The following is a 19,147-nucleotide window of genomic DNA, read 5'->3' as shown; positions in this document are numbered from 1 at the left end:
AACTATATCGCTGTTCCTTCACTGTCGCTGGGTCAAAATCCTGGAACTCCCTTCCTAATAGCACTGTGGGTGTACCTACCCCAAATGGACTGCAGCGGTTCAAGAAGGCAGCTCACCACCACCTTCTCAAGGCAATTAGGGATGGGCAATAAATGCTGGCCTGGCCAGTGACGCACACATCCCATGAATGAATAAAAAAAAACCATTCCTGGCAGTGAATTCCAGACACCCACCACCCTCTGGGTGAAAAAGTTTTTCCTCATGTCCCCTCTAATCCTGCTCCCAAATCACCTTAAATCTGTAACCCCTGGTAACTGACCTCCCCGCTGGGGGAAACAGGTCCTTCCTCTCCACTCTATCTAGGCCCCTCATAATTTTGTACACCTCAATTAAGTCTCCGCTCAGCCTCCTCAGTTCCAGGGAAAAAAACCCTAGCCTATCCAATCTTTCCTTATAGCTGCAACTTTCAAGCCCTGGCAACATTCTTGTAAATCTCCTCTGTACTCTCTCCAGACCAATTATGTTCTTTCTGTAATGTGGTGACCAGAACTGCACGCAATACTCCAGCTGTGGCCTAACCAGCGTTTTATACAGTTCCAGCATTACATCCCTGCTTTTGAATTCTATACCTCGGCCAATTAAGGAAAGCAATCCAAATGCCGCCTTCACCACTCTACCTGTCCTCACTCAGGGAGGGGGTGGGAGCGGCTTCCCTTCCTTTCCTTCGACCCTGATTTTCCCCTCAGCAGTGGGGGAAGGGGCTTTGCTTTTCACATAGGAAGCAGAGCAATCAGGGGAAATGGGAGGGAAAAACAACCTGGAACACAGGCCCTGCCGCCCCACTGGCATTTACATGTGGAAGGGGTGGAGGGTGGGGTGCGGTTCAGTGGCAGATCCCCAGCTGGGGAGGACAAAATCAATTTTCCCCACCATTTCTGACACTTTCTCATGTGATTTGGGGCAGGCTGGCTGAGCAAAATCCAGGTCAAAAACTCTGGAATCATTCAAGAGCCAGTTAGGTGCAGTGATGGGGAACCATGGGTTTCTGTGGAAGAGTGAACAAGATGAGGTGAATGGCCTCCCTCATCTATCCTTAACTTTGGGAAAAGGAGTAAATGTAAGAGAAAGAAAAAAAAATTCAGGTTACTCCTCAAGTTCTTATTACCTCATGGGTCATAAGTTGAGATCGACTGACTCGAATGTAGCATCCCTCAATCTGATTCTAGCTGATAAATGCCTGGCTATTGCTAGTGAGAGGCTGTAATCTAATTTTTTTTTGTAGAGAATATCATTTGGAATGTTTGGTCTCTAGAGATCATTTTTTGAGTAAAGCTTTTCATTCACTTTTTTTCCCCACTAATACCAAGCTACGCGTGCAAAGCATAGAACTTTGCTCAGAAACCCCATTGTATTTGCAGCAGCATTTCGGAGAGACTTTTTAACTCAGAGATTTGGGCAGAAATCAGGTTACTGCCCACTCTTTTGCACACCAACCTCCCCTCCACCACCAACTACCCCCCACCCCCAATGCAGGGGTTAATTTGAATACTCAGTCTGATTTCAGGGTTGATTTCGATTTTCATCCTGATAGACCTGTCCTATCCCAAAGTTAAACAGAAGCCCCAGCTTCTCAGACACAGCCCCACCCTATTCCAGCGGTGTCGCGTCGAAAGGAGAGGGTCTTGGTGGCTTTACCCCGAGCGGTGTCCACGACTTCCTTGGCGACCTGCATGCAAGTGCTGTCGGCTCCGTGTGTTTCCCTTTGCACCACTTTGGCGCGCACACACACACACACATATAAACGGACCAGAAAGTGGGCCGAAATTCTAGACAGAATAGTCTGTTGCACAGAACAGGCTTTTATTCCCTTGGGTATAAAATATTAAGGAGTGATCAAATTGACATGTTTAAGATGATTAAAGGAACTGGTAGGATAGATAAAAAGTATTTTCTCTGGTGGGTGGAGTCCAGAACAAGGGGGAAGAACCTTAAAATCAGAACTAGGCCATTCAGGGCTGATGTCAGGATGCACTTCTTCACATAAAGAGGCATGGAAATCTGGAACTCTCTCTCCCCCCTCCCACGTCCCAAAGCTGTTGAGGTTGGGGGTCATTGAAAATTTCAAAACAGATTGATTGATTGATTGATTTTGTTGGGTAAGTATTATGGGTTAGGGAACCAAGTTGGTAGATGGAGTTGAGACAGATCATCCCTAAAATATGTTATGAACATATAAAGCATAACCTGTTTGCTAGGAAAAAAGGTTGGACTTATTAAGGACCCAAAAGGAAATGTTCATGTAGAGGCAGAGGACATGGCAAATGTACTAAATGAGTTCTTTGTATCTGGCTTCACATAGGAAGCAGATGATGTGAAAGTTACACTGAAAGATGGGGAAGTTCTAGTTAGGATAACAATAGATAGAGAAGATGCACTGAAAAGATTAGTAGTACTGTAAGTAGGTAAGTAACCTGGTCCAGATGGAATATATCCTAGGTGACTGAAAGAAGTAAAAATAGAAATAGCAAAGGCATTGGTCACAATCTTTTAATCCTATTGGATACAGGAGTAGTGCCAGAGGACTGGAGGGTTGTTAATGTTATATCACTATTCAGGAAAGAAGGATAAACCAGGAAACTATGGGCCAGAAAGGATATCAGCTTGGGGATGTTACTGGAAACCATTATCAAGGACAAAATAAATTTTCATTTGGAAAGACAACTTGTGTCTGACTAACTTGTTAAGTTTGTTGATGAGATGATAGATGTATATGTTAACTTTCAGAAGGCATTTGACTAAGTGCCACACAGGAGGCTTATTAAGATGAAACCCCATGGAATTAAGGGGAAAGTGGCAGTATGGATACAAAATTAATTCAGTGACAGGTAGCAAAGGGTGATGACGGATGGATGTTTTTCAGACTGGGAGATGGTTTGCAGTTTTGGGTCCATTACTCTTTGTAATTTTCATAAATGACCTAGATTCGGGTGTAGGGGCAGCATTATAAAGTCTGCAGATGATACAAAACTTGGCAAAGTAGTAGATCATGATGAGGACAGTTATGGGCTTCAGAATGGCATAGGATGGTGAAACGGCAGATGGAGTTTAATATAGAGGTGTAGAATGATGCATTTTGGGAGGACTAATATGGAAAGACAGTATACGATAAATGCACAATTTTGGAAAGTGTGGATAAGTGGAGACACCTTGGTGTCCATATATACAAACCTTAAAAGGTGGCAGGGCACTTTGATCAGGTAGTTAAAAAAGCACATGGGTTACTTGGATTTTTTTTTTAAATAAAGGAAAATATAACAAAGAGATCATGCTAGAACTTCATAAATTAGCAGTTAGGCCTGAACTGGTGTATTGCAGACAACTCTGTGAACCACACTTAAGGAAAGAAGTAAAGGCATTGGAAAGGATACTGAGGAGGTTTACCAAAATGTTACCAGCAATGAGGGACTTCAGTTATGAGGAGAGGTTGGAAAAGTTAAGACTATTCTCCTTCGAACAGAAAAGGTTAAGAAGTGACCTAATGAAGGGTTTCAAGATGAGAGGCTTTGATAGAGCAATTAGGGAAAAAAATATTCCCTCTGGTGAGTGAGTCAATAACTAAAGGTCCTGGATTCAAAGATCAAGGGGGAGATGAGAAATTATTTCACTCAGGTATTGGGACGTGAAACGCTCTACCTGAAAAGGTGGTGCAAGTTGATTACATAAGTGATTTTAAAAGGGAGATGAAAAGGTACTTGAGGATGAGGAACTTACAGGGTTACGCACAAAATGCAGGGATAAGAGAGACTAAGCACAACTGCTCTTTAAATGAGCCAGTAAGGGCATGATGGGCTGAATGGTCACTTCCTTGACTCTAGCCATGATCTAACTGAATGGCGGCACACGCTCGAGGGGTTGAATGATCTACTCCTGTTCCTAAGAACAAAGGGTCCTCTGGTTTCAGCCTTGGGTTAGGCCCCTTCTCCTGCTACAAATTGTGAGATTACCTCCAATGTCCCTGTAACCCTTGAACCACTCTGCTTTCAAAGGGGCCAATTGAGATTCCCATGGGAACAGCTAAGGCCTGTAAACTCTGGGCACCACCATTGTTGAAAGGAATTGAAAAGTTAGGATAAATTGAGAAGCAGTGGTTAGCTGATGCCAAGCTTAGATTTTGAAAGTGTTATGACTGACGCGGAGCAATGCACTGTCAATTCAGTCCCATTACTCCACAGGTCATTGCATATTAAAAGTTTTCTCACCTACCGAAAATTAGTCAAATTAAACACTTTATTAACCCCCCCAGAATAAAACAGACCAAACCAGGTATCTTTAAACAACAACAAATTAACTATTTATTAATAAACTAAATCTTAAACACTACTGAGATAAATTTATGTCCAAAGACCTTATAACTTATTTATCCTAACCTTCATGCACACACATACATTCAAAAACCAACAGTTAACAGGTTTTAAAAAAATGTTTCTTAGGAATAAATAAGTAGCTGAGTTGTAAGTCCTGGTGATTTATATTCCCGGTTGTTGATGTGTCCCAGACTAGAATAATCAGGTGAATTCGGTGAACAGTCTTTAAGGGATAGGCGTTCAAAGCACTCCGGTTGCAGCAGGCGTCACACAGTTCTTTCAATGAATATAGCAACAGGTCTATTTGGATTCTAAAATTGGTAGTCTTTCAGTAGAATCTTTATTGAGAATTCCAGCAAACACAAACAGACAGGTCACTTCTGAAGCAGAGACTTCTTACAGTTTGGAAGTAAAAAGGAATTTACTACCTCCAACAATGCAAATGTTCTTTTCCAGGGTTTTTCTCTCCTTAAGTAATACACAGCCTGAAGATAAATATAGATTTTTCTGCTAAGAGAGAGGGATCCTTCCTTTTAGTGAGCACGCTTCGCTGGTCTCCAGATCAGACTAATTTTAGCCAGTCCTTACACAAAGTGAAATTGATACATTACAGAATATGGCTTTCTCTCTCCAGCTATTGCTTAGGAAGCAGGCTTGCTGCTAGCACACTGTTCTCAAAGGGAGCGAGCAAGTCTCAGTTTAAAGGCACACTTTTAAACAGAGGAGAAAAAGAACAGTTCCATGATAAAAGCCAATAGGTGGTTGCAGAAAGGAAAGCTTGGTTGGGGGGGCAGGGGGTGGTGGGTGGAGAAGTTCCACCAAATTGATATCCTAGGAAAGAATGATTGATATTTTCATGAGTTTACCTTATAGTGTAGGGATCAGCTGGAACAAAGATGGCACACTTTAAGCTTTTAATGATTAAAAACTTTTATATTTTAGCTTCCCCTCCTGGAAACATTTGGCTGAAACTTTTTTTTAAAACTTTGAATGAGAGCCAACAGATGACGTGTAGCGAGCATCACGCTTACAACTAACCCAGGGTGACGCATGCGCCTCCCACAAAAGTGACTCACAGAAATATTATATTACTCATAGAACAAATGACATGCATGTGTTATTTTCTCTCTCATTATGTTGTCGTACTTTACCTCAGATGAAAAAGGCAGCTCCTTAACGGGTCATCCTACCTCAGAGCAAAGCTTGCACTTAAACAATCAGCAGGGAACTGGTGTACTGGTTCTGAAGTGATGCATTTGTAACCTTCAGAAATTCCAAGTCTTGGGGACGCAAGAGCAGGTGTAGCCATTTGACCCCTCGAGCGTATTCTGCCATTCAGTTAGATCTTTTACAGATTAGAACCCGAGGTCCTCTTTGTGTATGAAGGTACCTTCACACTGCAGGTGACTCATGACACACACATCCCACTTTGTCAACGGCACTATTAGCCATTAACTTATGGCTCCTCATGAATCTCTTTTCCACCCCCACCCCCCAGTTAAAGTCTGAATGGCTCTTTTGTACAGCTTTCATATTCCAGTGGAAGTGGGTCAATCATCAAGCTGCTTACCTGCCCCACTAACGGATTCAGAAACAGCAGAAAAATTGCACACACCTAGTTAAAAAGAAAGGACATGCACAAATATAGCACCTTGTTCCATCCCTCAGGAAGACTGCCATAATGGTCAGCATAACTTTGACTGCCCTTCATTCATTTTATGTAGTTGAAGCAGCAGCCATTTCGTGAAAATTAGTTTCACACAAACATCGATGAGATGAATCATCAGTTATTAGGCAGTGCTGGTTGAAGGAGGATTGTTGTCCAGGACACCAGGAGAACTCAATTAAATAGTGCTATCAGATCTTTAATACTCACCAGAGTGGGCCAACTAGTCCCTGGTTCAATATCCTATCTGAAGGATGGAGCTTCCAACGGTGCACCACTCCAATGGAAAGAAAAACAGGAGGATATGTAAATTGGGCTGCTATCATCCATTTTACACTGTTGCACAGTGTCAAAGTTACACCCACTGTTTCTTTTACATTGGGGGGGGGGTGGTGGTTTGTAACTCGATGCCACTCAACATCAGGCAAGTTACTACAGCCACTCCCAGCTGGTATTGAGCATTCCCATGATCAAGTGGTTCTGCATCCACTCTCAAGTCACTCTCACTGCAATCAGTGGTGCTGAAAATCAGGAGTGGTGTAAAACAGGCTGCCAACTTGCCAACACTTATTTTACACAATCTTAAAATTAACCCCCCCCCACCCCGAGACAGCTCTGACTCGGAGGCAAGAACACTGTTTCAGTGATCCAAGACCTTTTGCCCTGTCTGGGACAGTGCAGGTTGGAGGGGGCCAGGGGTTTCTGAAGAGGCAGCAGTGGAATCCTAGCCAACCTGAAGATGTGGGACCCAACCTGAGGACTACTGGCAGACAGGACCCATTTAGCTTTGCTCCTGATGAACCCCCACCCCTCGGAAGTAACCGGTGACACCTCCTTGCTCAAGAGGATGTTGGTGTCTCCGCAAGGTGTTACAAACAGGCAGCTCTGTAGGACAAAAAGGGGGTGGGTTAAGATCGTATGTTCTTGCCATGATAGTGTTATAACTGCAGGAATAGTAGTAAACTCCTATGTATGTGCATCGTTGTTCTATTAACACAAAATCAAGTTAACTTAGGTTCCATAATGCGCACACTCCCCTTTCCCTTTACCTCCCCCACCAGCCCCCCAACCTTTGCCCTGGTGTCCTAATTACCATTTTGCCCATGTGACATTCTTCATTTGGTGGTAAGCTGCATCACTGAGCCCATTCCTGCCCGCCCCTCACCCAGCATCCACACACACACCTTCCAGCAGGAGTAGCGGGTTGATGATCAGGAGTGAGCCGCCAATTAACCTTGTCCCAGTTCTGACCAAATGTCATCAATCTGAAACACCCCCGTTCCTCTCTCCATGGATGCGGCCCGACCAGCTGAGTGTTTTCCAGCATTTCCGGTTCTTATTTCAGATTTCCAGCATCCACAGTATTTTGCTACTTGGCTTTCTCCCTTGCCTGGCCCAGCGCTACCCTGGCTCACAGCATAGACCAAGAGATAACACTAAGGCTCCTGTCCTGCATGATTCTGCACCAGAGTAGGTGATGCATCTATTCATTGAGCCAGCTGGCTGCATACTTGTGTTGCATAATAAACAATTAACTAAGAAGAACATTCCAGAAGCCTGCAGGAATGCAGTGGCTCCAGCAAGGGTAGTGTTTTTCCTTGAATAAGCCCAGCTGTGAATATGGAGCTTCTCAGACATAGTATTTAGGCAAAGTATTCTCTCACGCAGTAGGTGGATCTGGCTCTCAGCCACGTGCATCAGCCAGCACTTCACAAATTTCATTAGGACAACAAATGTAATGTCACCTGAGGCTGTAACTCATTGCACTTGACTGAGGAGTGATGGATAGTAATTTAATTTTCTTTAATGGTTTTAAATGAATGATTGGTCTCTCATCAACTCTTTATCCTATCCATTGAATGTTAGTTTTGTTCTGAACTTCAGCCTGAATTCCAACAAATCCTCTCACACCCCAATCACACAGGGACTTTTCCGTGGCCAGAAAGGAGGGGAATGCCTCTGCCAGGAATACATTGCTGTTGCTACTTCTTGCACCCAGTGGCAGCATCGAGTGTTCTCTGGCCAAGTACAGCATAGATTAGATGGAGTAAAGCTCCCTGTACACTGCCTCAGGTGAAAAATCGCATCGCACTATATGACAAAGGACAAGGAGTTCTCCTTGTGTACTGGGCAGTATTTCTCCCTGAACCAAAAACAGATTAATTGGTCATTTGTCTCACTGCATGTGGGATCTTCCTGTACGTTGAATGGCTTCCAGATTTTCCTGCATAATGGAGTAAATCTTTACTTTGTGTGATAGCATAAAATGGGTGAGTCGGGAGCCCATTTTAAATCTCGATTTTTATTTCCATTGACTTGACCTGTTTTACCCTATTGCACAAAGTCAAGATCTACCCCAATGACTGTTGCTTCAATTCAAAGTAATTTATCATGTGAAGTGCTTTGAGACATTTGAGAGACAAGATAAAGTGCTTTACAAATGCAAGTCTTTGTTTTTTTTAAAATTCCCTTCCCTCCTTCACCCAGCACTGCCAGAACTTCGTATTCCAATCCAGCTTTTCAGTGTTTGTATTTTTTTTCCTCTGTCCTTTTGTGACTCATTGTCTGAGTGAATTACATAAATGTGCACGTAACTGTTGAGGTCAAACAAACCAGTTCCAAGCTGTTTGTAATATTTAAAAAGATACTCTTGGTGTTTGTTTGCCTCAAGCTGCCAGAGTAACATATGTTACAGGGAGGAGATGACTGCCTTCATCACAGCCCCCATTCATCCAAACTTTGTGGCTTTGTTAAACATGAGTCTCAACAAACCTATTTCTAGTTCCTCCAAATTTTGTTCCTTTCTCTTCTGAGGTGCTGTCTCATGCTGGGAGTATGGTTATGTGGGGGTTAGACTTCATTCAGTACTGCCCAAATGGCCATTATTTTTCTATAAACCTAGATGCTCAGTGTAAACTGGATACTTTTGGGGTCAAATCATAGCTGAGCCTGAAACTGTACTAAACAGGCAGGGAGTGGGGGGGGGGGGCAGGTGTGTGTCTCATCTATTTATCAACAACTTGCTTGTGTACAGCACTTTTTATTGTCATAAAATGTCCCCAAAATACTTCACAGGAGCATAATTGGACAAAAAATTGGCAGCAAGCCAAAAAAGGAGACATTAGGACGTGGTCAAAGAGGCAAGTTTTAAGGAGCATCTTCAAGGAGGAGGGAGAGGCAGAGAGGTTTAGGGAAAGAATTGCAGGGCTTATGGCCTAGAGAGCTAAAGACCCTGCCATTAACGGTAGGGCAAAGGAAGGGGATGCACAAGAGACCAGAAATAATGGAATGTGGATATATGAACAGAATCAGAGAATAGAGCACCTCATCTTTCAGCCAACATTTCTGTCTTGTGCTCATGGCAAAAATGCAGTTTCCATAAGTAAAATGAGTTCTTGACAATCTGAATCCTGTGGGATACTATGTTTGGAAAAGCACACCCACAATTGGCAAATAGCCTCCTAATCACAGTACGCCAGAGATCACACAGTGGTTAGCACCGCAGCCTCACAGCTCCAGCGACCTGGGTTCAATTCTGGGTACTGCCTGTGTGGAGTTTGCAAGTTCTCCTTGTGTCTGCGTGGGTTTCCTCCGGGTGCTCCGGTTTCCTCCCATATGCCAAAGACTTGCAGGTTGATAGGTAAATTGGCCATTAGCAATTGCCCCTAGTATAGGTAGGTGGTAGGGAAATATAGGGACAGGTGGGGATGTGGTATGGAATTAGTGTAGGATTAGTATAAATGGGTGGTGGATGGTCGGCACAGACTCGGTGGGCCGAAGGGCCTGTTTCAGTGCTGTATCTCTAAACTAAACTAATGCAACTGAACACGTCCATAAAGGGATTCCTCACAGTTCACAATGCTTCCAAGTTTAGTACAAAAGACTTGCAGGTTGATAGGTAAATTGGCCATTATAAATTGTCACTAGTATAGGTAGGTGGTAGGGAAATATAGGAACAGGTGGGGATGTTTGGTAGGAATATGGGATTAGTGTAGGATTAGTATAAATGGGTGGTTGATGTTCGGCACAGACTCGGTGGGCCGAAGGGCCTGTTTCAGTGCTGTATCTCTAATCTAATCTAATCTAAAAATCTAATTATCCATATACTTTGAAGTTGTGCCCTGTACACCAAGGTCTAGCTCATCAGCTTATAGATCAGGAAAAGCAAGGGTCCCAACACTGACCCCTGGGGAACTAGACTACAAATCTTCCTCCAGTCAGCCTGAAAAACATCCAATAACCACTACCCTTTTTTTCTGCCACTCAGCCAATACCATATCCATGTTGCTACTTTCCCATTTATTCCGTGAGCTATCATGACTTTGGCAGAAACCCTGGAGAATCAGAGGCACCAACGTCTTGTCCATTGTCTGTACTGTTGGCATTAGTACTTGACCCTTCACCTAGAGCTGTGTGATTGTTGCTAGTGGCAACAAGGGAGTGCTTTGCAGTCAATGCATGACATTCTGAATAACCGTTTGGCAGTATTATCAAACTGACCTCATGTTTATGCACAAACTGTGAGCAATCAGAGTCTGGAGATTTAATGGGTATATTTTGAAATGGCCAGTCCACACAGTATGAAGATACAAGAAAAAAAAACTTCTGCACATACATTGTTACACTAATGAACTCCTGGGCCAGTTGGATATTCTGTTGGAATTCATTGAGCACGAGGAAAAAATTGAAACACTAAATTTATTGCATTGTTGCACTGTATTAAAGGGAGGCTGCTCCAGCAATTGCTCCAAACTTCCTGCCCGGCAACTGTCAGAGCGAGAACTCAACTTCATATTGGAAACTCAATTTCTGCTGTTTTTCAGTTGAGGTATTAAACAGAGGCCCCATCTGCCCTCTCGAGTGAATGTAACAGATCCCATGGCACTATTTGAAGAGCAGGGGAGTTCTCCCTGGTGTTCTGGTTAACATTTATCCCTCAACCAACATCACTAAAAAAAATTATCTAAATATCTCATTGCTGTTTATGGGGCCTTTCTGTGTGCAAACTGGCTGCCGTGTTTTACATTACAACAGAGGCTACACTTCGAAAGCAATTCATTGGCTACAAAGCACTTTGGGATATCTTGAGGTTGTGAAAGGCACTATATAAATGTAAGTTCTTTCTTTGTTTATGTTAGCCTTGCTTTAATTGAGATTCTCGGTCACTGGTGTCAGTGAGCTACCTACCAGCATTTAAGTCTGCCAATTCCACAGAAACCTGGACCGACGAGCCTGCTGCCAGAATTATTGAGTTGTATTTAGCCACGTAACCAGTGTTCAAATACAAATTTAAAACCAGACCAAATGCAAAGAGCAGCTTCGCCCTCCAAGGCTGGGCTTAAGGTGCCTGGTAACTGTAAAGAGACTGCAGTTGTCTACAAGACTGTTGTTTGTGAGAGCTTCTTGTAAGAGATGATCACCTGGTGAAGAGCAGCCTGGAACCTGAGACAAAGAAACAGGTTGTTGGATCCAATTACCAGCACTAAAAAGGAGCTGTGAAGGGGAAAGAAACCCCCTGAGGTCCCAGCTGCAGCCAGTTCAGAGCCTCAGCCCTTGTGTGTAACACTAGACCAGAGTTAGTGCTGAGGGAGAGGAGAAAATCTCTCAGCACAAAACTTCTCACCGCCTCCCATGACATCATGGTTGAGTAGAGAGCAAAACCTGCTGGGGGTCAAATTCCTGTCAGCACAGGTAAAGTTCAGCCAGCTTCCTCCTGAGCTGGGAGGAGCTCAGTGACTGAGAGAAGCTGCTGTAGTACAGAGGGAATCTTCCACGCACACTGACCATGAAGTCGGACAGGGAAGACTGTAAGTGCTGCTTGTTGGTTTTTTGGAGGGTTTTCTCTTACAATGCGGGATTTGGGAAGTCGAGCATTTTGCAGGTTGTGTGTTTGTATGAGGAGCAGGTTTCAGCCAGCGGCCTAGGCGGTAAGCATGGCAACCGGGGCCTGCTGCTGGCTGGCAGCCTCTCTCTCCTGCTGGGGGCAGCCGCCTCAGGTAATTCCCTTACCTTGCACTCGTTGCCCTGATCCCGCAGCTTTCCCTCCCGTCGCTGGTAGGAAATTCGTTGCTTTCTCTGTTCACCGGCTGTGAACTTTTGCCGCCACTGACATCTCAATACGTCTTTCCCCATTAAAGACTGGGGTGAGGGGGAGTGCAGAGAAATCTACCAAAGTTCACTGCTCCTCTACATGGGATCAGGAGGAGGTCACTCAACTCCTCCCCCATTCAATTTGATCATTGCTGACCTGGAGCTTAACTCCATTTACCTGCCTTGCTTACATAACTCTTTAATAATCTTGCCTAACAAAAATCTGTCAACCTCAGTTTCGAAATTTTTAATTGGAGCCTCAACAGCATTTTGTGGGAGAGTTCCAAATTTCCACCACCCTGTGTGTGGAAGAAGTGCTTCCTCACATTACCCCTGAATGGCCTTGCTCTAATGTTATTCCTCCACTGGAAGAAATAGTTTCTATCGATCCTATCAACTCCTTTAATCATTCTAACCACCTCAATTAGATTCCGCCCCCTCTCTATACTCAAGGGAAATCAAGCCTAGTCAATGCAACTTGTCCTCATATTGACCCTTTTAGCCCAGGTGTTATTCTGATCACTCTCAAGAGCTTTCCCCTGTAGGATTGAGCATGGTGAAGTTGGTAAACAGGGTTGGTTTCAGCTGTGATGCCATCTGTGGTTAAATATCCCACTGATATTGTTTAAGCTCTTGTGAGGAATGGGGAGGGTGTGGCTAGCAACTGTGGAACTGTTCCCCAGCACATACAAGAATGACAGTAGAGGACGTGATCAATTTGGGGGGAGGGATATAGCTTACAGCTACTTGGATCTTGTTGTCTTTATAAATCTATTTTCCCTTCACTGATGCGGCTCAGTGCTGGATTACCGAGAGGGGTCAGATCATGTGTGTTGATATCTGCTGTTCACCTGCCAAAACATGTCGCAATCTGGAGCCTACCCTATGCGAAAGTCAAACACTTGGCTACTGGCCCTGGGGGTACGGGGGTGAAGACCGTGTCAGCAGCCCCCAGCTGGGTTGCTAGAAGAGACACACCTCAGTGGGGGGTTGAGGGCGGGGTGAAGAGACTGAGAATTTGTTCCTTTCGGGAAACATCCTACATGTTGACATTGCAGTTTGTCCTGTGGTTTAGTTCTTGTTTTTATTTCAGATTTCCAGCATCTGCAGTATTTTGCTTTTATATAGGCGAGACATCCTGCAGCTTATGTCAGGTTAACCCTTAAAGGGGTGAGGCAGTGCTGTGTTGTCCAATATAAATTCATTAAGCTGCAGGAGTTTGAGCTGAGCTGATGTGCTTGTTACGAGACATACTTTGGACTCTTGTGCTGTCGCTGAATGTGTTTTTACATGAGTGGTTGTTTTGATCTGTGTGTCTAGTCATTGTGCTGTGGCACTTTCATCCTGTTGTAAAGTTGTTGTGTAAAGCGTGCAGGACTGGAACTGGTATAAGGAACTGGAAGGCAGGTTATTGATTCTGTGTCGATAATCTGAGAACGTACCCAGGTGATTTCTCACTCACTTTTATGTACTTGGTCAGCTCTTAATTTAAATCAAGTTTATTTTAGCACAATAAATTACTCTCATGATCATGAACAGGAGCAGACTGTACAGATAGATTTCAGAATTTACACTTCCAGTGCAGAGCTCCACATGATGGGATTCTGTATTAGTTGTCTAGAGTAGCCTCAGCATTTTTCACACCATGTCCAGGAATGGGAGAAACATCGTGCCCCAACCACATTCCCAGAATGACTTCTGCTGTGCAAAGATTTCCACGTGTGGCACAGTGGCGCAGTGGTTAGCACCACAGCCTCACAGCTCCAGGGACCCGGGTTCGATTCCGGGTACTGCCTGTGTGGAGTTTGCAAGTTCTCCCTGTGTCTGCGTGGGTTTTCTCCGGGTGCTCCGGTTTCCTCCCACAAGCCAAAAGACTTGCAGGTTGATAGGTAAATTGGCCATTATAAATTGTCACTAGTATAGGTAGGTGGTAGGGAAATATAGAGACAGGTGGGGATGTTTGGTAGGAATATGGGATTAGTGTAGGGTTAGTATAAATGGGTGGTTGATGGTCGGCACAGACTCGGTGGGCCGAAGGGCCTGTTTCAGTGCTGTATCTCTAATCTAAAAAAAAAAAGCCCTATACACCAGGTTTGGGTTATTGGTAGAGTGTGATTATTAAGCACTTTCTCATTGGTCAGTCCTGCTCTGGGCACACACTGTTCTTTTATATCTTTCAGCTGATCCCAAGTGACTCAGTTGGAGAAATGCACTGTCTAGCATGGTAGTTAGACAACTGTATAAATCAAACAGGTTCCAAGTTTATAGTGCAGATCCACGCAGTCAGAATACTCCCTTGCACTGTTCATAGATGCAATAACAATCTCCTAAAGGGCTGAGGGTTGGAGCTGCCTTTTGCAGCAGGTGATTTGACCCCGTACAGTGGAGTTAAAACAGAAGGTTTTGGCTGGAACCTGTGTCATGTTCAGCTCTGCAGGCTTTAGCCTTGCTGCCCATGTCCGGGAGCACAGCACTGTCACTGGGATGTCAGTAATGTGGGGGAGAAGGGGAGATTTTCACTCCATGTCAACTCAAACTGTGGGAAAACATTAGCACAGTTCTAGATTCCACCCTAACCTCGGGTTGTGTCTACATAGTGGGCCCTCCAGAGAACGTAATGGAGTCCACTATTTCTTTCACAATCCTAAACACAGTGATTGTGTCAGGATGCCAAGGAGCAATTCATAGTCTATCCAAACAGTAGCTTGAAGCTGGCTAAGAGGAATGGTATCAATTCTAGCTGCGCTAAGCTGGAATTTCCTGCTCTCAACTGGATAATCAGCGAGAAGTTCCAGCTTCCCCGGTAGAAAAGGCTTTAACTGTCGACAACAATCCATTAGCCTCCTTAAATATTGCAAACCTGTGGGGCTGGACAGAGTTTTGATTTCCAGATTAAGTCCTGGCCAGGGAAGAACATTGCCTCTGACCTCTCCTGGTTTCCCAAGGCAAATACAGTGGGACTGAGAGAGGGCTTGCCAAGTGAGTCTGGTGCAGAGGAACTGGATGCATTCCTATGCTGGACCGTCAAGATGTTTGCTGTGCTTTCTAATAATTTCAGCACCTGCGGCAATCAAGAGTCCACCATCAAGAGTTCCGAAGAAGGGTCACTGACCCGAAACGTTAACTCTGCTTCTCTTTCCAGAGATGCTGCCAGACCTACTAAGTGGTTCCAGCATTTCTTGTTTTTATTTAAGAGTCCACCATGGATTGCGATACTCAGCCCTCCGTTACAGGCTGTTGCTCCCCCAAGACGTGATGAGATGCCTTCAACCAAGCTGCTTAGACTGGATTGCGAATGTGATGTCCCATGTACTGGTTGGAACAGGCTAAAGGCATCCTCATCTGGTTCCTCAGAAAGATTCAGGTGCCATATGACTGGGAATCTCTCTGGTAAAGATCCAGGTGATAACTTGCCTGGAGCTGGTGACCATGGAGGTAGCACGCTAGTTACAGGCCACCAGTGGGAGGGACATGAGTTGAGCATCACAGACCACTTTACAAATACATTGTGGCTTTAACTACCAAGGACTGGACAGTGACCACCAATGCTGGGTCCTCTAGCAACATTTTTGTCCTGCCCAGTCAGGCTACATTAGACCACAGACTGACAGTCTATTGGAGGTCCTGAGAATGAGGATGAAGTCAGGGTATGTCCATTGAAGAGGGTCCTAGTTGGATCAGTCCAAAGTACAGTTCTATCCTCCAGTCTTCTCAGTCACGATAGTATTAACAGCCCTTTGCTGTCGCCAAGCACAGGGACCTTCCCATATTACACTGACAGATGGAGTCATTATATAGAAGTCCTCACGATGAATAACTGGCTATGCTCCATCCTGCCTTCGATCTGCATCCACACACAATTTTTTCAGCAGGATGTACCAAACGGTGAGGAACACGAGCCCTGGCTATGTTTCATCTCACCCCTTTCCCCAGGGGCGACAATATCCGGCTGGGCTACAACGTCTTCCGAAGTTAAATAGAAAACAGAAATCCATTGATTAGACTGACGTGAGGAACAACATCTGGGGTTTGACCTGGGTGGGGGTGTGGTAGCTGGTGGGCAGCATCTGTAGAACTGTACTTCAGCAAAAATCAGAGTCTCCAGGAGACTGAAAACACCTCAAAAATTAGACGGATAGTTCCTGATTTTTGCGGAACACCTCCGCTCAGTCTGTAAGCATAACCCCAAGCTTCCGGTTGCTGGCCATTTCAGCACCTCCCGCCCCCCTGCTCATATCTCTGTCCTGGGATTGCTGCAGTGTTTCAATGAACATCAACGCAAGCTCAAGGAACAGCATCTTATTTACTGATTAGGCACACTACAGCCTGCCAGACTGAACATTGAATTCAATCATTTCTGAGCATGACGGGTCCCCCTTTTTATGCTTAGTTATTTTTTCTTTTTCTCGTTTTCCTTTCTTATTTGGTTATTTTATTTTAGGTTTATCATTTTGTTTAATTTGTTTCCACTGTGCTTACCCACTGTTTTGTTTTTTTAATATTTTTTTTATGTTTGTGCTTGGAGTGCTCTGTGCTTTACAGTCATTCACACCCTATTTGTACCAACACTTTGTCTTTCAGCACACCATTAACATACCACTTGCCTTTGTTCTATGACCTTCTGGTCAGTTATTCTCTGTGACCTTGTCCTATCAACACCTTCATGTTTGTTCTCTCTTGCCCCACCCTCGCTTTGCGTGCTTAAAACCTTTTACATTTCTAATATTTGCCAGTTCTGAAGAAGGGTCTCTGACCTGAAATGTTAATTCTGCTTCTCTCTGCACAGATGCTGCCAGACCTGCTGAGTATTTCCAGCATTTCTTGTTTTTATTTCAGATTTCCAGCATCTGCAGTATTTTGCTTTTATTATCCTGATTTTGTTTGTTCGCTTTGCCAGTGAAAGAAAACTTGTAAAGCACTTTATCACATCTCTCAGAAATATTTCAAAAGATTTTACTTACGAAGAACTATCTCCAGGTGCAGTAATTATGTTGACAAACACAGCAGCCGCTTGTGCACAGGAAGATCCAATTTATAGGTCATCACAAGCACAGCATATCATATAAGCATCACTGCCTCAGTAACTGCAAGTCTTTTTAACAGCTGTGTCGGCCTAGATTTTGTGCTTAAATCCTGGAGTGGGACTTGAATCCACAGCATCCTGACACTGAGAAATTGCTACCACTAAGCTGAGCTTAATATCAGCATTCGACTGATTTGCAGGGATGTGTAATTTCTGGTTTAATTATTCAAACTGTCTCCAGCACAAATCACAGGGGTAAAACTCAGGGAAATGTGATAACCATCACCTTACTTTTGCATGGCAGTCTCTCAATGTGAATGCATGGGTGTCACTTTACATTAAATATAATGACTTGGAAAAACCTTTCAACAAAATTGAGCTCCCCATGGACATTCAAAACCAAATATTTTCAGAGGATTAGAATTTATCTACCCACCCTTTTTATTGTTGGAATAGCCCACTGGGTCACAGCGTGAGAGGCTAAATGAAGGAAGTTCTTGCCCTGATGAAACATTATCAACAGGAGACGTATGGCCTCCTTCTCCTCCTCTTTCCCACCCCCACCCGCAAACCCAGCTTTCCTTAATCTTGTGAGCCTCTCCCACAAAAGACCCCTCCTTTACTAGCCTGTTAAACACACAAGCCCTTATTTTAACATTATCACTCCACTGGTATGGGTCAAAAGTCCATTTTACACCCTGCCAATTTCATTCTCCATTGACTTCAATGGAGAGCAAAATCAGGTGGGATGTAAATTGGGTATCTGATCTGAACCAGCCCATTTCCCATTCAACAGCTTAGGTTAACCCCCCACACACGCCACACCCCCGCCTTCCCCACACATACACACAGTTCGTGTCATGCTGTAAGTACAGAGCTGCACAGATCAGACTCCTGTTATTTATATGTACTGGCTGCTTGTCTCTGGGTCAAGGAAGACACATTATCAATAGCACCAGCGAAGCAGAGGTGGGATGGGGGGCGCGGGGAGATGTGCGCAGGTCGTGGGCCTAAGGTTGACCACTGTTCGCCCATGATTACAACTTAGACATACGGGTAATTTAATGGACTCCGAGGCGGGTTAAGAGGTGGGGGGGGCGCTTTTGAATTGTGGCAGGAGGCGAGTGGGTTGAGGGGCCCATTACGACATGATTAAGTCAGGGGCAGGATAGGCTGACGATGGCCTTCTCACCCAGAGGCCACTTGAGGCCCTTATGAGATCTATTATCAGTCACTTAAGGGCCTCTTCCTGCCACCGGTGGTGGGGGGGGCCTCCGTCACGTGGAATGTCGCCCAGTGAAACGAGGCAACTTCTCTGAAGTCTTGGTGGGGGAGGGAGGCCTCCTCCGTGGGCAATCTGTGGTTCATGGGGGGGGCCCCTGCTGGCAATCAACCCAACTCCCTGAACTCCTGTCCCTCTACTCTCAACGCCCACCCTCTCCATCGTCAGGGCCTGTCGTTCTGGTCCCAGCAACCCCGTCTCACTTACCTGAGGTCCAGTGCTGAGCCTGGTTCCAAGGCTTCTTGCAGTGCTGGCAGTGGCCACTGCTCCCAGTGGCACTGCTGGCTCTTGGAGGGGGGATCCCCATCCTTAAAGGGATGGAGATCCTGGCACCAAGCTCCTAATTGGCTTGGCGCGGTAGAATTGGGTGGGATTCTCACTGCCCTTTCAGTCCCGGTGCGTTGAAATTCAGCCCATTGTCTGCTTGAGCTGTAAACTCAAGAGCCACCTCAGTAACCCTGCAGTACTGATTTCGGCACAAGGTAAAGCACGTGTGACTAAAGTGACCCCGGGGTCAGTAGCCTTCCAGACGTCAATAGCAAGTATTCAACCCCAGTTAAACAATACACTCCCACTTATTTAAAAAAGAGGCAATGTACTCTGTCCCACTCCCACTCTCACTCTGACCTGTCTGTCCTCGGCCTCCTAAGCTGTTCTAATGAAGCTAAACAGAAACTCGAGGAACAACACCTCGTCTTTCGATTAGGCACTTCTGGACTCAA

General features: G+C 44.8%; 1 protein-coding gene and 1 long non-coding RNA gene across 3 annotated transcripts in view; one reads left to right on the top strand and one right to left on the bottom strand.

Moving 5' to 3' along the window:
* LOC137352210 (kazrin-like) overlaps positions 1–19,147 on the top strand; it is a 528,676-nt gene that overhangs the window by 442,213 nt on the left and 67,316 nt on the right. The gene's annotated exons all lie outside the window — the stretch shown is intronic.
* Positions 5,107–12,155, bottom strand: LOC137352211 (uncharacterized). The gene is made up of 3 exons (XR_010969650.1): positions 12,040–12,155; positions 11,218–11,472; positions 5,107–5,195 (listed from the first exon to the last, which is right to left on the bottom strand). It is a non-coding gene; the product is annotated as an uncharacterized lncRNA (long non-coding RNA).

Source organism: Heterodontus francisci, chromosome 37 (assembly GCF_036365525.1).
Source record: "Heterodontus francisci isolate sHetFra1 chromosome 37, sHetFra1.hap1, whole genome shotgun sequence".
In the NCBI taxonomy this organism is placed as follows: domain Eukaryota; kingdom Metazoa; phylum Chordata; class Chondrichthyes; order Heterodontiformes; family Heterodontidae; genus Heterodontus; species Heterodontus francisci.
This window is presented reverse-complemented; position numbering and strand designations above follow the sequence as displayed.